We start from the raw sequence: 20,560 nt of genomic DNA, 5'->3' as shown, positions 1-20,560 counted from the left end.
AGACCAAGCTTAGTGAGAGAATGCCATAAATGGCTACAAAAAGAGAGATAAGAGAGGGAATGATAGATGCCTAGAAGAATGCTAGAGCATCATGCCTCATTAGGAATAATTGCCTTAGCTCTATAAGCCTTCATTACATTCGTTACTTTGTCTATATCCTTGACACCTGTGATGATGATATTGTTAGCTCAAATCATCTAGTAGTCATGAATCTCTATCAACTTGTCCACTTTGGCAACATTTTATTGGAACTTCTCCAATGTGCACCTTAAGATTGAATCAACTCATTAAAGCTCTTTGGTTTTTGACATCTATAAATTATGTGGATCAACAACTTCATTGAAAAATGCCACGAACATAGTCTTGATCCTCTTAATATCTACTAATTTTCCATTGGTAGATACATAGAAATTTGTGTACAACACTTTTAAATATTTAAATAGCTTTTCTATTGCCTTCTGCACTAGGTCATGCACATCCTTAAGATCATTTGTAGATCTTGTAGAGCTTTCCACTATAAACTCCAAATATTTTTTCCAATGAAATAATGGCTCTTTACCTATTTTAAGGATCCCGTAGGAGATGGCAAAATTAGTCTTCATACCAATCACTTCTTGTAATAGTTCCAATTGCTCTATTAGTCTATTTACTACATTTTGCATAGTAATTTGATGACTAGAAGTTACCTCCCTTAACATGTGAGAATCTAATAGTAGATTTACCAAATTCTCAATGAGTGGGGGACCTTGTAGCTTTATTTAATCAACCCATGCTCGACCAATTTTCCCAAATTGACTCTCTTGTTGTAGCTTCAAAAGAAATTTCTTATTCTCTTCTGAATTCTAGCCAAATGTGCTTGTTGAAGTACTCCCAAGTGAAGACCTAATGTAGTCCATTAATTCTTTATTTGAGGCCTTTAGCACCTCTTTCTCTACACTCAACTGTTCTAGCCTATCCTCTATCTTTTTATTATTATACATCCATATATTTACTATGGAATTATGAATAGGGATACCAAGGTCTACCATTCTGATCTGAAGTCATTTGTAGTGAGCTCATGGAACTTTCCCTCCTTTTGACACTCTATTATCTCCATCAACATGTGGCTAGTAGAAGGATTAGTAGCCAATATTTGCTATGGAATTTTGTTCCTTTGTCTTCTTTGATGGTGGTTGAGAAGAAGTTGCCTATGTGATAAGGTCCTTTGATGGGGCAAATTATTCATGTCTCCACTTCTTTCAATAAATGGTCTCTTCCAACCATGACTTAGTTGAAAGGAAATTGATAGTAGATTGTGTGGTACTAGGATCAAAGAGCTTCCTTGCTATTAGGGGAGTTTTCTTGCTATGAGAAACAATTGGGAAGGCAATGAATGAGTGGGACAAAGTATCCCCTTACTATGATGTATCATATTCTTGGCTATCCATAGGATTGGTGTCACCATCCAAATTGATGACTTGAATAGGGAAGGAAAGATTAGCTATTGACTTCTCTTATTCTTGCTCTTTTCCTTCTCCTTGTCCCCTTCCTTCTCTCCAACTCATCCTGTATCTAGAAGAGATCCACCTCCACAAGTAGGGGTGATTGAAACATTTTTCTCTAAGGGTTGGTCTCCTCCTTGGCCGATAGACTGAGCCAGTCCTACAAATGTTGAAGTGGCAGTAGTAGTAGAGGTCATTGTAGCTAATTAAGAAACTCTAGAAGTCACTCTAGTAGTGGATAATGTGCTTCTTGTCCTCTTATTTCTATCTTGCATCCACTCTATCCACTTGTTTATCTTTGTGATGATTTCCTACATTAGGACCTCCATGTTTTCAATGACACGATCTACAAGTAGGGTAGACACAATGGGAGTACCTTTAATCTATTCATAGGAGGAGGGATGCATATAGGAGCCATCATATACAAGATTAGAAACATAAATTGAGTCATTATATAATTTAACTTCATCAATTTTCAACTAGGACAAAAAATTCTCTTGGGTTTGATACTCATTAAGACATACAACCCAAAAAACTTCAATGTCTAGATTATGTCTGTAGGCATATGCCAACTTAAAATGATCCCTTATGAAGTTTATTGGATCATATTGAGGCCTAAGTACCTCATAATTGATCAATTTGATTTTACTTTTAAAGCTCTTGACTAGATTCTTAGCATCAGATCTAGAGGCATAGGAATAGGGTCCAACCACTATGGGGAAGGAAATCCTAACTATCTTCTTCACATTTGAACATAAGTTGTTTACTTCAAGAATTTTCTGACACAATTTGATAAGAACAACCTTTTCTTCTATGTACCTAGGAAGTCTTTTGGGAAATATGTCAAAAGCACCTATCTATATGTAGGAGAAACTTAGAAATTGGATGAAAGAGTATCCAAATTGGCTTATAGCCAAAATTACTTCTGGTGAAAATAGTCTCTCAGCGAAGCCCTATAATTCCTAACAAAATTGCATTATGAAGGTTTTGTTGACTATTACATACTCCACATAGCTCCTCTATAGCTGAAGTTGCGGGTATAACTCATACACATTTGTATTTTCATCATAGTCTTTAGTTATAGGAAGACTCAACCACAGGTGATGCATAGCCAAGGCATAGATTAAGTATGAAGACATGTAAAACTTCTTGAATCCCCTAGCTAAATTCAACCATGAGGTAAGCTCGTCACCTATGATTTTGATCTAGTCAATTTGTAGACTTTCAACATAGATGGATTACCCTAGGAAGAAGTGGTGCTCAATAAATTCCAAAATTTCCTCTTTTCCTTTTAATCTGAGCATCAAAGTCAGGGTGTCTACAATATCCCTTTTTAAATTGGTTCCAAATAGGGTCTTCAAGATCTTGCTCATCTTTGAGTGTGGTGTTCGAAACTAGGTCCTTCACATATCCTCCCTTCTTGAGGTCTTATTCTCATTGAACATGGATGCAGAGGAGCCAAAGTAAATGTCATAATATTCCTCCTTCATGGGCATGTTGAATTTAGTATGCATTAAAGCCTTATTGATCAAGAGGAGGATAGACTGATTAGGAAGCATAAATTGCTTTATCTCTAGATCATATCTCTCTATGCACTCCCTTACTAGCTCTAGAGCTTTTATAGCCACAAGAAAACCAATAGCTTTCACCAATCCTCTTTCTTTCAACTTCTAAGTAATCAAGTGGATAGGTAAAGAGTTATGTCTTTTGTGAAGATCACTTAAATCATAAAACTTGAATGATGTACCTGTTAAATATTTTAACTCACTCTCTAGACCTATAAGCTTATCATAACCTGTAGCTTTGATTTCCATTTTCCATGATTGCAAAGGATGTAGTTATTGATAAATAGCCATTTCAAATATTTGAAAAAACAAATTTGAGTCAATTCAGATGAAATAGATGTAGAAATCCAAATGTTGGTGCCACACAAATAAAATTAAGTTCAGCCAATGATCATAATGGCAAGATTTGCAATAAATTTCATGATCAATGGCTATTTAAAACTTTTCATTTCCATGCACATAATAATTCATAATCCTAAAAGAATTGTTACTTTACTCAAAGTAAAGCCTTATCATTAAAAGCTAAATACTAAAACAAGGGATTTAGTTTAGCGAAAAATTCCTTGTTTCCTTTAGAATTTGGAATGAAGATTTATTAGATAACTTAGTATGTATGGGGGAGAGAGAGTAAATCAACTTTATTGTAAGCCTATTTTTCCTTTGATTCAATATCATAGTGTGGGGAATGATCTTTTAATAGCTTAAGAACTTTATTCTTTCATTCTTTGCCCTAAGAACTTAACACTTGACTTCCTTTATGTCAGGGTTGCACCTTTATAAATGACTTTACCAGAACATCTACTGGGAATATTTGAAGAATATTCACATATTAAAGTCACTTGGATTTCTATTTTCCAAGCCTTTGAAGAAGTGGTCTTTTACATTTCTTAGGGATGGAAAACCCCTATGAAAGAAACATTTTTCAAAGAGAGGAAAAGTTCATGACATCTTCCCTTTGATCTCGATCTAATGGCTATGAGGTGAGATTTTGAGTGTGGATCTTTCATTATAGGCTTAGAATAATTCATTTAAGCACCATGCTTGTCCTTCTTATACATAAAGACTTAGAATTGGGTACCAACCAAGTTCTCTTTGGAAGAAGAACATAATACTTACGTTTCTACTAGGGAGCAACTAGAAACCCGCAAACCCATCTTTCTTCATCTCACCTCTGAAACTTGATTCAAGACCTTGCTGGCTTTGACTTGCACATTCATGGATCTTTCCATAATGAAACAACCAAGTGTACCACTCATTAACACTATGGTGACTTTGTTGCTTAGATACATGCTTAATGAACTTTGCCAAAGGGAAAACCAACTTGATTGTTTAGAATCTACAGGAAATGGAATACTAGTGCAAGATGGTAGTTCAGAACAATTGGAGAACTTACTTCTCATTAGATTGATTCTTGAAACACATCCCAACCACACTTAAATCACCTAAACCCTGAATGCATCAAAATAACAAGAAACCTAAATGAAGGGATGGGGAAAGACAAAGCAAAGGATACTAAAAAATATCCAAAGTGAGAAATTTGGGAATTGATGAGAAGCAAGTCACCTAAAGACTACTTTGACATGCAATCATGACCATAAACTCAATAAATACCAACAATCTATAACTAACAAGGGAAAAATTGAAAGCTAGCAATAACTGGCTCTGACTGGGTGCTTAGGCATTATAAATGTCTGAGAAGCAACCCAAAAATCTCTAGTTTTAGAATGGAAAAATACAATGGGAAAAACTAAACTATGCACACAATAGAAAGGAAAACTAACCTAAGTAATTAGGAAAAAATTTAACAAGGAAAGATGCAAAAGAAAAAGCCTACCTAGACTAACACTAATTGCAGGTGCTACCTACTTTCAATTGTGAACCTGATATAGCTTTAGATCCTAGCTATTATAAGATGATGGTAGAATCTCTCCAATGGGATAGGCAAAAATGAAAGAGTTATTGTAGTTTATTTGCATAATTTTGAAAGGGCCTTTCCAAAAGGATTCAAACTTATGGTGCATACCTTTGGGTTCATGCCTCTTATCCCATAACATGACCAAATAACCCTCCATGAATTTCCTTGTCCTAGCCTTCTTGCTAAAGAAGGTTTTCATGCACTTTTGATGCTCTGTAATGTGATCAACCAATTTCTTGTGTTCTTCTTCTAGCTTAGTGAAGTACATGATTCACTTCTCCAAACTATTGTGGAATATTGGGTCCTCAATAACTTGTTACAACTTGTAAATGGATAGTTCCAATGGGAGTAGAAGGCTAGCTTTGACTCTGTATACCAGTTCAAATGGATAAATTTTGCCTTCTTAGATGTCACTCTATTTTCCCAAAGAGCTTCAAGTAGTTTTTTGTACCAATCCTTTTGATTCTCGAAGACCAACTTCTTCATGATGTTAATCAAATTTTTATTTCTCGATTCTATGTAACCATTCCCTTGAGGGAAATACTCTAATGAATGACTAAGGTGGATGTTGTTGTTGTAATGGAACTCTACAATCTACATAGAGGAAAAATAAGTGGCATTACCATGACAAGCTTTAGTGGCACCCCAAATCTCAAGAAGATGTTCTCTTTTACAAAATCACAAATAACTTCCAAGGTGGTTCTCTTGGTGGGCTTTGCTTCCACCCATTTCATAAAGTAGTATATAGTGGTGACAATGTATAAGTGACCAGCAGAAGAAGGAGGATTAATTGGTCCAATAAATTCAATTCCCGACTACTAAAAGGGGCATTATATTTCAATTGGCTTCAATGGCAAGGCAACTAATTGAGGTTTGCTAGAAAACATCCTACATTTATCACATTTGGCTACCCACCTATAAACATCCTTTAACATGCTAGGCCAATAGTAGAATTACCTCAAAATGTTATAATCTATAATTTTGGAAGAGAAATACCCTCTACAAGCCCATTGTGGAATGTATGAAGCAATCTTTCTTGTTGAGGCTTATCCACACATCTTAATAAAGTTTCATCGATTTCTCTTTTGTATAATTGGTCATCATAGATGACATGCTTACATGATTTAGTTTTGAGGTCTCTTTTTTGTTTGTATGTTAGTCCATTAGGGAAATCTCTATAAGTGAGAAAATAGGCAATGTTTGAAAAGAAAGGGTCTCAAAGGCTAACCATTAATGCTCTTGAGGATTCCTCTTCTTGACTCAAATCTTGATTTTCTACAATCACTTTGCACAGTTCATTTCCTCACACCAATTTTGTTGGCTTCAACTCAATATCATACTCTTGAACTTTGGCTATCCATGCTCCTTTAGTGTTAAATCATATTTCTTGTTGGGTTAATATTCTCTTGATAGATAAATTAGGTACATATTTAATATAATGCAAGTCTAAGACATAAAACCTAAAATTCTTAAGTGCTCTCACCACTGCATATGCATGCTTTTCCATTTGAGAATATCTCAACTCATGCTCCTTAAGAGGAGTACTCATGAAAGAAATTGGTGCTTGAATACCTTCCCTATTTTCCTACATGATTATTATGGATAATGTGTGAGTTGATGCATAGAAATATAGTATAAATTATTTGGTGTTATTTGGGTGGACCAGTATAGGAGCTTTAACTATTGCATCCTTGATTTGATTGAAATCTTTTCTCCCAGAGTTATTCCATTTGAATATTTGGCTACCCTTCATCATGTGAACTATATATTTGGTGATTTCTAAAAAATTAGGGACAAAGTGTCTCAGAAAATTCACTTGTCCAAAGAAGGACTTGACTCCAGATTTACTTACTGAAAAATTCAATTTTTGGATAGTTCTAACAGCTCAGGGTCAATCTTGACACCTTTTTGGGAAAGTATGAGTCCAAGTAATCTTTCTTCAGTAACATAGAAAATATATTTCTTGGGATTGATGAAATCCCATCTTCCCTACATCTTCTTAGTACTTTCTCCAAGTCCTTCAAGTGATTCTTTCTTTTCTTGGAGAAGATTGTCAGATCATCTAAGTATATGATAATAATTTTATCCTTAAGGTTAGAAAAGGATGAATTCATGTCCCTTTGAAAGGTTGCTCCAAAATTAATGAGCCCAAAGGGAATTCTATTATAGGTAAATGTTCCCCAAGGGGTGGTGAACATTATTTTAAAATAGTCTTCTAGGTCTACTTCAATTTGATTGAAACCCAAAAAGCCATCTAACATGGACATCATCTTTGAGCCAACCACTATTTGTAATAGATGGTCCATGTTGTGATCGGTGTAATTGTCCTTCAAAGATGCCTAATTTAGATATTTGAAATCCACACATATTTTGATTTCTCCATTCTTCCAGACAGGAACAATGTTGGCTATCCAAGTTTAATGGTGTATTGGGTAGATGATTCTATCTTCTGGCATCTTATGAACCCCTCTAAAAATGGCATCTAAGACCATTGGGTTATAATTATGCTACTTTTTTTTGAAAGGAGTGGCTTAAGGCTTGAGGGGAATCTTGTGCTTAAACTCACCATTTCTAAAGGGCTTTAGGTCCTCGTATCCCCAAGAAAATACATGATCTTGGTATTCAGAAAGCAATCCTTTAGCCCCAATCCTTTCTTAATTTGAGAAAATTCTATGAATATTAACCATCTTGGGTTTTTACTCAGTGCCAATATTCATTCCTTAAAATTCTCCAGAAGTTCCACCTTTCCTACTCGTTTCTCTTCTAATAAATGCATCATGCCTATCGAACAAATTTTCAAGAGAAATGAGGTGTCTAGGAATCTTATTACCTTTAAATTGTTTAGAACCAAGCTCCAATTCTTTCTTACAATTAGGGAAACCAATTTATAGGCATTCTTGCTTCCATCAAAGTATTGGTCACTGAAAGGTTCAGACCCTTCCAAGAAACATTGAATTTTCTTATCATTGTTGAAGACTTGTGATGATTCAACATTGCAAGGAACATTTGGTCTGAAAAAAACTTCAATTTTGTATTGATTATCTATAAACTCTATATGTGGAACTAAAAGTGAAGATGATGTAGCTAACATATCTGCCCTTGCATTCTGTTCCCTAGGAACAACTTGTATTGAGAAGGCGTCCAGGTCCTCAATTTCATCCTAGACCCTATTTCTATAGCTTTGGAGCCTTACATTATTCATAGTGTATTGTGATTATACCTACTTCACTATAATATCTACATCTCCTTGGGCTCTTAGGATCTTTACCCCTTGTTGGGACTCAAAATTGAAGCCTTGATTTTGAGTACCATTTTAAAAATTGAGCCCTATAAGTGGTTTTAATGCATGCGTACCCGACTATCCTTTTGAGGCATAAGAGGTGTTTAATGTCTTTAGCACCTTGAATTTAGTATATGAATGTGTCCCATGAAGATAATTTCTATTCCAAGTCATTCTGTGAAGTTCCATTTTCAGCAATGTCCAAATCTCCATTTTTGCCTAAGTGTCAAACAATGACAAGTAGCCTTATTTACAATTGAATAGCTTGCACCAGATTATGTGTCATGACTGACCACTTTGGGAGTGTTTAGAAAACATAGTAGAGAACCTATTTTTCTATTTTTAAGTCATTTTGATATGATTTGACTAGGTTTTGAATCCCTTAAAGTTGGTTGTTTATTATTGTCATGCTGATGTAAATTGTTCAGAATTCTAGGAGGCCCCGTTTGACCAGTTATAACTTTGACCTAGTTGAATAAAATGAGAAAATTCCTTTTGCATTACATTCTAAGAGAAAAATACTTTCTATTTTTCATATTTGAGTTTATGATGAATCTATTTGATTAGTTTGCAAATGTGATTCCAAATGCAATTTGTGAAATTTTACTCGTGTCCATAAGTGTAGATTGATCAGTACTCCTGTTCAGGATGTCATAGCTCTGAATATGTGATGCTTTGAACCAAATGGATCATACCACTATGCGCTACCTTGAAAATGCTTCAAGTATGCCAGTTTGCAAGTCTTGATGAATTTGTCTGCACATTTTTCCAGGTCCATTCCATTTGTGAAAATCACTTTTTTAATCACTATTCCCAGTCCTGCAAATTCAAGTACCCCACTTTGTCCACTTGCCAAATTCACCTAGTTATCAATCATGAGCCCAAATAGCATATTTATACTCTCCTCATGATACTAAACTAATGCAAGGAGGACATATAATAACTAGGGCCAAAGGTACACCCAACAATCCAAACCAATCTTGTAGAGTTAACACAATGGAAGCAAACACACAAAGAGAACAACACCATAGGGAGAGAACAAAATTATTTTATTGATTCAAGAAATGATTAGAATACGTGCCCAACTATTAGGCCTTTTGGGTTATGTTTAGATATAATATACATTCAAGATCTAAGATCCAACTTCAAATTCACACTTTCCAGTTTGGCTCCAAATCAATCTACCAAAGTCTCTTCTAATATTGCCCTAACTCAGCCTAAACACCCTATTTAACTTGCCAAAATTTCTTATAGAACATTATAGATCATTAAATAATAGAAAGGCTGACCTTGCAATAGTCTAGACACATCCCAAGAAAAGATCTTATCATAAATGACATGATCAAAATTAATCCTGCAAGTCAGCTCACACTAAAAATGTAGAAAACATGTCCAAAATACTAATGCTCGACGTCAATAGGATAACTTGACACATGAAGGATCACTCATCACATGAAGGATAGCTTGACACATGAAGAATAGCTCAACACACACTATGGAACTTGACATACACTATAAAGTGAGATGGGATAACACACGAACTTGAGTGTTAACATGACATGGGATAACCTCAACTCATCTTAAACTACATAATTACTAGCACTCAACAATTTCTACAACTCAACAATGACTGTAACTTGACAATAACTAGTAGAATGAACACAAATGAACAAGATAACATGTCAACTTAGGATGCTCCTACATTAGACAACTAGGGTAGAAAGAAATGATTCTCCTAAATCATGAAAGTGTCACAACCTAAGTTGAATCCAACTTAGATTGAGAAATCCATGTAGCATCCTCAATTGGTCTATTTTTCCACTTCATCAAATATGCATAGTATTCTTTTCCTCTTATTATTTTACCAACTCTCTGATCCAATATCTATTCAACCTCTTCAATATGCTTCTTAGGATAATCATCAAGTACAAAAACTTCATCATCTAACTCATGGTACTTATATAGATCAACAAAATTGAATATAGAAGATATATCCATGTCATCAAGTAACTTAACTTCATAAGCATTTCCATTGTCAAACTTCTTCAAGATCTTATAAGGTCCAAACTTCTTCATCTTCAACTTACTATATGTTCCAACCAAAAATCTTCCTTTCTTCAAATGAACCATCACCTCATCAAAAACTTCAAAAATATGATGTCTTCTAGACTTATCAACATTCTCCTTGTACTTCTAATTGCTTTGTTTCAACTTTAGCTTCACTTCCTTATGTAAAGACTCCATAACATCAACAAATTCTTCTCCTATAACACTTCTCTTTTCTTCACCAACAACATCTCTTAAATCTAATACTCCTCTAGGATTCATTCTAGTAACAATCTTAAAAGGTGTCTTCCCTATACTTCTATTCATAGAATTATTGTATGCAAACTCAACTTGTGCCAATACCATCTCCCAATTATGTGTTTCATCTTCAACTAAGAATGTTAGCAAATTACCCAAGCTTCTATTCACAACCTCTATCTATCCATCATTCTATGGATGGAATGTAGAACTAAACTTCAACTTAGTACCCATCTTCTTCCACAAAGTCTTCCAAAAATAACCAACAAACTTACCATCTTTATCAAAAATGATACTTCTTGGTAATCCATGCAATCTAACAATCTCTTTGAAGAAAAGTTCAGCAACATGCTCAACATCTAATGTCTTCTTACATGGTATAAAATGAGCCATTTTAGAAAATCTATCCACAACAAAAAAATATAGAATTATACCCCATTTCCATTTTAGGCAATCCAAGAACAAAATCCATACTAATGTCACTCCAAGGTTTCTCATGAACAATAATAGGTGTATACAATCTAGTATTCTGACATACTACTTTTGCAACTTGAAAAACTCTATAACTCTTCACAAATTTTTGAACATCCTTATACATCTATGGCCAATAATACTTCTCTTTCAACAAACTCAATGTCTTATCAATTCCAAAATGTCCACCCAATCCACCACTATGCTTTTCCTTAATTAGATTCAACCTTATAGAACTTCTAGGGATACACAATTGAATACCTTTGAAAAACATACCTTCTTTAATGAAATATTCATCATACTTACTCATGAGATTTGTCACATTTGGTGCTCTACACTCTCTCCATGCATAAAAAAATATCGAGATTGATATCATACAACTCTTTTATTTCATCAAAACCAAGAACTTCAACTTTCATTTTAGTCAACAAAGAATGTCTTTTGCTTAATGCATCAACAATTTTGCTAATAACTCCACTCTTATGCTTAATCACAAATGTAAAACTTTAAAAATACTCAACCCACTTCATATGTCTCTAATTCAATTTATGTTGACTTCGCAAGTACTATAAAGCTTTATTATTAGTATACAACACAAACTCCTTAGGAATCAAATAATGTCTCCACTTCTTCAATTCTTGAACAATAACATAAAACTCTTGATCATACACATAATACTTCCTTTTAGCATCATTCAAATTCTCACTAAATAAAGCAATAGGTTTACCTTCTTGACTTAATACAACTCCTATTGCACTACCACTTGCATCACATTCAACTTGAAATGCCTTATTGAAATCAGGCAAAGCCAATATTTCTAACTCAATAACATTTTGTTTCAAAGTCTCAAAACTCTTATCAGCTCCATGTGTCCACTTTAATTCTTGATCTTTTCCTTTCCTCTCCTTTGTCTATTAGTTTGTAAATGCTCCCACTACAGTGAAGCATGATCTTTCAACCTAGTAACTACAATCTTTACCTTCCTATTATCAGGAGTGTTTTCATACTCAAAGAACTTCTCCGTATTAGAGATCCAATCCAACATGACATTGGTCTCCAACTTTCCATCATAAGGAACATATTCTACAATAGGCTTTGAATGTGCCCTAGACAATAGTCTTAGTAATCTTTCCTCATCTTGATCTTCTTCTAGTTTTGGAATTGGGTTTGGCACTACCACTTCATCATCACTCACATCCTCAAGATGTGCTCCTCTCCTCTAGGCTGTCTCCACAACATCTAATCTGGCTATAATTTTTCTCAATGCATCTAACACAACATTATTGAAATTTCCTCTACCATGAACCATCTTTATAAATTAGGTTCCTACAAGATTATAACCCTTTGCAAGTTATAGGTCAAATCCATAGATTTTTAGCCCTACAACCAAATCTAATATAGGGTTCTAAATGATCCAAGGTCTTGGTACAAATTACCTCACACTTCAAAAATCTACTTGCACACTCAGGAACAACAATTCTTTGATACCACCTAACACAAGGAGGGCATAAAATAACTAGGGCTGAAGGCACACCCAACAATCCAAACCAACCTTGTAGAGTTAACACAATGGAAGCAAACACACAAAGAGAATAACAACATAGAGAGAGAACAAGATTCTTTTATTGATTCAACAAATGATTTGCATATATACCTAGCTATAAGGCCTTCTAGGTTACATATAGATATAATATATGTTCAAGATCTAAGATCCAACTTGAAATTCACACTTTCCAATTTGGCTCCAAATCAATCTACCAAAGTCTCTTCTAAAACTACCCTAACTCGAAGCCTAAACACCCTATTTATACTTGCCAAAACAACTTATAGAAGATTCTAGATCATTACATAATAGAAAGGCTATCCCAAAAATGGTCTGGACACATCCTAAGAAAATATCTTATCATAAATGTTGTGATCAAAATTAATCTTGCAAGTCAGATCATGCCAAAAAATAGAAAATACTTCCAAAATACTGACACTCAACATCAACAGGATAACTCAACACATGAAGGATCACTTGGCACATGAAGGATAGCTTGACACATGAAGAATAGCTTGACATATACTATGGAACTCAACACACACTACAAATTGATATGGGATAACATGCAAATGAAAGTGTTAACATGACATGGGATAACCTCAACTTGACTTAAACTACAAAATTACTGGCACTCGACAATTGCTGTAACTTGGTAATGACTGTAACTTGAAAAAAATTGGTAGAATGAACACAAATGAGTAGGATAACATGTCAATATAGGATTCTCCTACATCATGAACTAACACCCCAGTTTTCATGCCCTCAAGTGTTAGTTTGACTTGTTTTCCAAGCTAAAACTAACTGCATTTTATGGTTTTCTCACATGTTTGCTTGTAGGTAGTTCTAAGAAGGCAACTTTGATGGTCAATATATTTTGACCCAGGTGTCATCATGACATGAGATTTGATAGGATAAGAGAATGCAACACAAAGAATTAGTTTGTCTGATTTTAGAGCCCATTCAGGTATTTTGGTTAGTTTTTAAAGCCAGTCTCAGAGGCCTCCAAGAAGAACGTTATAGTTGGTAGAAAGTGGTATTTCAAAACAATTTTTTTTAGCTAGACCCAATTTGGGGCTTGACTAATTTCACTATATTGATAAGGAATTGGGATATAAAAAGATGTTTTAAAATAAAAAGAGGGAAGTCACGATGTTTCAAAATTATTATAGAGAGGATTTTTTTAGTTGAGAATGACATTAAAGATAAAATTGAAACCCATTTGCCATTTTATAACTTCAAAGATTATAAAAGGATTACAATGATTCAAATGCATTTTGAGGAAGTATTAGGTAGACTATAGAGGGAAAGCTAAATGGATTATAAGTCCCCATCCACTTGTCAAGAAATTCAATATCAAAATGCTATATAAGGCAAGAAGAGTAATTGTGTCATCTTAAACCATCTACCATTTTGTGCCCTTCCATGATATAGAAACTTAATGAAATTGAAGCCATGATGGCAGTAGTAATGCTAGGTCTAGTGTTCAACAACACATTTTGTAGCCAAATGAGTGAAGATCAAACATCTAAATGATATGTGGGATACCACCTTGTCTCCCACTCTGTCCATTCCTTTGGGGGAACATCATTCATCTTTCCTTCCTCCATTTACAGCTCAAAAATTCATTTTGTCAAAATGTAAATTTATTTATCTTCAATACTTTTGAAACATATGATTGAGTTGTGCCAGTGTATGGAAGAAAAGGTTTTTCATGGTCTTGCTCCTTTGAAAGTGATGATACTTCTAATAGTGACTAGGATGAAGATTTTAGAGGTTTGTGACCTATGGAGTGGAAGACACAAAAAGAAAATAGAGTAGGGACATGCTAATTGCAAGAAGACATAGTTATGGAAGCCATATATTTTGGAGATAGAAAGAGGTTTGGGAATAGAAAGGTTTAGAAGCAGCAATGGCAACTAGTGTATGAGAGCATTTATGGAGAGAAATACATTTCTCTATTGTCTTATACATTGCCCACATATTTGGGATGTTTATTTGACTCCTTAGCTTCCTATCCAACATTTCCATTAGCCACTCTTCATCATTAATGGATGAAATCCACATTTTTGTGTGGAAATAAACAACTAATTCACTCAAAACTCAAACCATCCTAACTTTGGAAATTGTTGCATGAATTACCTATATAAGTCAATAAAAAACAAGACTTGGTCCTCATCTAATGTATAGGAAATGCATGAAGTCCTTTCAAGCAATAGAATGGAGCATGGAGTTTGATAAGGCTACTAGAAAAGACTGCAACTCCCCTCCACTTGCTATCCTCTTGCTAGTATGTGGCATCCAATCAATTCATTCTTCCTCTATAGAGAATCTAAGTATGGTGTTGGCCATCATATTTAAAGACAAGTAGAAAAATCATGTATAAGGGAAAAGCAACTTTTTTCATGGTATGGAGTGGATAAATGTTTCAAATTGCACTCAAAGGGAAGATGAATCTTGAGGAGATGTGTGTTGAGTACCAAAATTTGAAGGAGTCATTGATAGGTAAACCACAACCAATGATGTCATAGCATGTGCAAATGGTATAGTTCTAGTCTGAATACCAGAGGAGATGTAAAAAAAGGGGGAAGCACATAGTTTGGGATATAGCTTCTGAGTTTTATCCCACATTCTTAATGTTGGGAGACTTTATAATTTTTAAATACCTCAAATTTCCCATGTTAAATGTCTAAAGAATTCATGCTTTATGACAAGAAGACTCTCCTCATGTGGCCCACATGAATAGTTTGGTGACTTAACTAAAATTTTGAACAAAGGCATAGACATGGAACTAAGATGTAGACCATCCAAACCAACCATAGAGTGACACATGGTAGGAGGCTACTGAGTTGAGCATAAAAACTAAGGTGATGATGTGGCTAGAAGGGATATATATTACTAGTGACATGGTAGTGTTGAGATCTAATAGTGACATAGTGACAAGCCGCCATGTGGTAGAGGTTAGTGAGGTGGAAATGATGACATGGTAGTGGATGCCAAGGCAATGACATGGATGAAGGTGCCATGTGTCATGATTATGTGGTGACCATGCTGATCAGGATAGTGACATGGTGACACAATCCAATAGTGACATGTGTTGGTCAATATTGAGGTGGTAGTTTCAGGATGGATGTGCTAGATTGCCATATGTGGCACATGATTGTTGACTATTGCTACGTCACCAAGGAAAGATGCACGCCAGTTATGTATGGCAATATGATGACCCAATTAGATGGCCTAGTTAGATGTAGTAGATTGAGGACCAATCTGGTGGTGCCACATGGTACCCAAGTGATAGGGTCACTAACAAAACAAGTGACAGGGCAAGAATAGGCCAATTGTGTGATGACATGTATTGTGGTTGATCAAACCTAGTTTGACCTAGATTGGTAATCAAGGGAAATTTTTTAAAATGAAAATAAATAGAGGTTATTTTCAAAAGTTTTGACTTTGGAAAATGATTAAATTTTTTATATAGTGTTTGAAAACAAATGTAGTCTTTAGGGTCATGCCAAGACTTGATTTTCAAATGAAGATTCTAGACATTTTTGGTAAGCATATATATGATATCATACACCGTTGGAATAGAGAGAGAATAAACTTTCCATATTTGAGGTTTATTTTTGCAGAGAAAGCCATGTATTCAATTTTTTAAGTGATTTGTACTAGGTTCCTATTTTTTAACCTCATTTAGTTAAGGCAGTTTAGATTTGATTTTTTTCTTTGGCAAAATGGTGAACTGGGTGAATGCTAGAGGTAGTAGGGATGTAGTTAGGGACAAATTTTATCACCTCCAAATCAATTTAATGAATGATTTATCAAAATTTTAGATTCCTATATAATATTTTACTAGAGCAAGGATTTATCATCATTAGGAGGAGATATTTCAAAGTTTGTTACACACAATGATGAGATTTGTATCATATTTTAGTTATATAGAGAAGAGAGATGCTTTGCAATAGCAGGGGATATAGATTTAAGTGGACACATGTCATTTCTAGATCAAATACTGGATTTCATTCCTCTTGTATATCTTTCTCTTTCTCTCTCATTGTGAGGGTTCCAATTTTTGATATTTTTCATGGCTGTGATACTAGGGTTGGTTCCAGTTGGTCTGTGATACCACAAGATTGGATCTAGAGATGTGATTCCACCACTATTCTTCAACATTCTCTCTTGTATAAACAATAGTAAATAAAGTTAATGTAAATAGTTTTGATCTATTCAGTAGTTTTATGGGTCACTTACATGCATCTTGAATTTATATTTTCAAAGAAATGAATATAATGAACAACAAACTTCTTACTTTTATTCTAATTCTCATCTCTTATCTCTATAATTTGCACTATTTTGTGGTTTAGGGTTAGAGAACTTAGACCTATTTTCATCCCCTTAAGGTTGTATGTCTCATATGTTTTGCTATTGGAACAAAGAGCCAACTAAATTCTTGATATATTTGACAGGGTTGCTAGTTATTTGAGAAGGATACTACATAAGCATGAGGTCTTTATGAACATTGATGTTTGATTCACAAAGTAATAGGATAGATTTGATATCTTTATGTATGGAATATGTCACAGGTATCATAGATGTATGTGTGTGATGTATGGAACTACCCAATAGATAAGGCACTGATCAACTATAGGATTAACATATTTCTTGCTGTCGCATATTTGGGATCTGCTAAAATCAAATTTATAATCATCCATTTCCTTTCCATTTAAGAGCTAAAAGGATGCTCTCACTTAGCTTGTGGATTTCATAGGATTTGCAATTTGCTACTGCACATCTTTGTCATTGCATAAGTATAGGAGAAATAAAGGTTTTATCTACTTTGTTTAGATTTAGTTATATTCTTTTAGCACTGGTACCATTTGAAGAAACTATAGGTACACCCACCTAGGTTTTGCAAAGTCTAAAGTAGAAGAAGGATCTAGCCTATAGTTGGTCTAGTATTTGAAAGGGCATGTTGTAGATGGGAAGTAACTGCACCTAGATGTATTTTTTTCTCATTGGGATAATTCAAAGTGTAACATTTTAGAACACTAACAAAATGGTGACTATGTTGGGGATGTATTGAATCTAAATGATAGACAAACCTTGAGAATTTAAAAAAATAAGATCCAATATAGTAGAAGAAGTGCATGAAGAAAGTTGTAGCAGTAAATTTTCTGATGTTCTTTCCAGTTTCTTACTTAAAACCATGCACCCTAGTAATGTTTTATCCATTTGCAGTAGTAGCTTTGAGGGTTGAGTGCAAATTGTATTATTAAGAGTGTTCATCTTCAATCAATTCAGCTAGATTTTGAGTTGAAGTGTTGTTGTAAAATTAGAGTCAAGAATGAACAATAAGTTTGTGTTCTCTTTTTCAAGTTTGTAAATCTACAAGAGTGGTTTGATGATTTGCAATTTTCCTACATCTAAATGTCTAGTTTAGATTTGTCAAGTGAAAAATTATGTTTTATTTCTCACATGTGTGAGTGGTGACTCTAAATCTCTATACTAGTTGTTCCTAGTTGATTTCATTGTAATATTTTGAAGGACTTTCAAGTTGCATGGGTAGATCTGAATCTTTTGATAGTTTCTTGGAAAATAAGTGTTTCTTGATAATGTGCAGAAATTGTATTACATCTTCTATTGTAAGAAGTGATTCATTTATTCTCTTCAAGGAGGTGGTGCCTCTACAAAGTTTTATCAATGGTGTGAAGGATTTTCAGTATGAAACCATGCCCAATCAACAGATCAAAGTTTTGCATCATCACTAAAATGTATTTTTCTTTTCATGGAATGTCAAATGTTAGAAACCAATTGCCTCTAATCAATGAATATTAGCACCAGAAGAAAGTTGTAGATATTTTATTTTAAGATGGAGTCAGATCTTAGATCTAAAATTAGTTTGCCAAGTTCTAAAAATTTGGAAACCATGGTTAACAACATTGATATGTTGAATAAGCAAATCCATATTAGAATTGTCAGTATAATAAGAACTGCAGTAGGAAGTACTTAAGGTATAAATGTTGAACATTGTTATCTAAAGCTTAAATTAGTAATGAAAAAGATTCCTTTTCATTCTAGATCAGAGGAATCTACCTTGCCTAGTGTTTTCTTTGACATTATAGTGCCCGATTCAATTAATTAGCTAGCACCTATAAGATTACAAGAGTTTTTGCAAGTTGAACAATTCATTAAAGAGATGGAAAGTGATAATTATAGAGTTCATGTTATATCTTCTAATGATGATAATGGGTGTGCTAAAAGTCAAGGTAGTAATGAATATAATGAATCCATATATAGTGATAATCTATCTTCCAAGTGTGAACATATAAATTCAAATGCTAGTGAATCAGATGATTGCAGTCAGCATGAGGAAGATGTATATGAAAGTGAAAATTAACCTTGTTATAGAGAGTATGAAGTTGAAGAATTGTATAATAGAAGTGGAGGTCATTATTACCATGATAAGAAACAATGTTGTAATGATTTTGATGTTTTAGATTGTTATCTTGCTAGAGTTTCTTCTGCTATGAGTTCTTCATATCATCCATATGATAATCATATCCAAGCGAAGATTTATGAGGCAATCTTCTTGAGCCTTGATGAAATCTCAACTTTGTTGGCTCATAATTTTGAAAAGCTTGTAAGTACTTCTAAGGATGCTCATATTTTCCCTTATGACATTTCTTCATTTAGTAAAGTCACTTCTACAATGTTTGATGGGGAAATAGATATAGAATCCAAACAATCTTTGTCAAATTTGGATATATATGTTGTATTTGCACATGATGACTTGTTAGATATGGGGGATGTTAGTAAAGGGAAGTTTGATGTTGTTTAAGATTTTTCTCATGTTGGTTTTACTACAATATGTTTTGATGTTTCATGTGATGAAAATGAAAATAATGAAAGTTGTCAATTTGATTATAAATTTTCTTTATATGCTGATAAGTCTTGTAGTGATAAGTTCAAGGTTCATTATGATAGTTTGTTAGATGAGCATAATGATTTTGATTAGCATATTTTAGATCAGTACTTATAGGATAAGTTTACAAAATTGGTGTTTGACAAATTTTTTTAGTGTGAAGAGGTTTCAACAAATGATAAATCTAATTTGATGAGTAACACATGATTGCAAGTAGGCAAGAATCAGATTTTACATACTCCTCACACCTATATACACAAGGTGAGTTGCATTTTCTTGACATGTGCAACTTTGTGAACAAAGTAGAATATGAATCATTCATGTTTCTAGTTGATACCATGTAGTAGTCATGTGTAGATGAAATTTTTTAGATTGATTCTAGTTTATGTGAGCATGCTGATTTTATTTCTCATAGTAAGCATGATTTAGAAAGAAATGTTGACTGGTATATGCACTATGAGAGTGAAGGAAGTTATTTTTTTTTGCCAAATGAGCTAATGAAAAATGTTGATTATGTTGGTAAAGCTAAGAAAGATGTTTTTAGCTTACCTCATGAAAATGCAATTGAAAATCAGGTCTATGATAGAGGTAAGAATTTTTGTTGAAGTTCGGTGGCTCGGGGCCATCATTTGTATAGTTTTGGAGTAGTTTTCCTTGGTTTCAATAAGCTTTTTGGGAGAAGTTTTTGCTGTCAAGTGTATCATCAGCTTCTTCCAATGATTTTGAATTCTTTTGATGACCACAAGGGACACACATTCCCAAATAAAGCTACTGTTGGGACTCAAAATTGAAGCCCTGATTTTGAGTACAATTCTAAAAATTGAGCCCTATAAGCGCTTTTAATGCATGTATACCTAACTGTCCTTTTAAGGCCTAGGAGGTTTTTAATGTTTCTAAAACCTTGAATTTAGCATATGCATGTGTCTTGTGAAGATAAATTTCCATTTTGAGTCATGTTGTGAAGTTCCATTTTGAGCAATGTCCAAATCTACATTTTCACCTAAGTGTCAAACAATGACAGGTAACCTTATTTGCAATTGAATATCTTTCACCCAGTTATGTTTCATGAATCACTACTTTGG

Source organism: Cupressus sempervirens, chromosome 6 (assembly GCF_028749045.1).
Source record: "Cupressus sempervirens isolate cs-2001-9-10 chromosome 6, ASM2874904v1, whole genome shotgun sequence".
In the NCBI taxonomy this organism is placed as follows: Eukaryota; Viridiplantae; Streptophyta; class Pinopsida; order Cupressales; family Cupressaceae; genus Cupressus; species Cupressus sempervirens.
Note: the sequence above shows the minus strand (reverse complement) of the source record.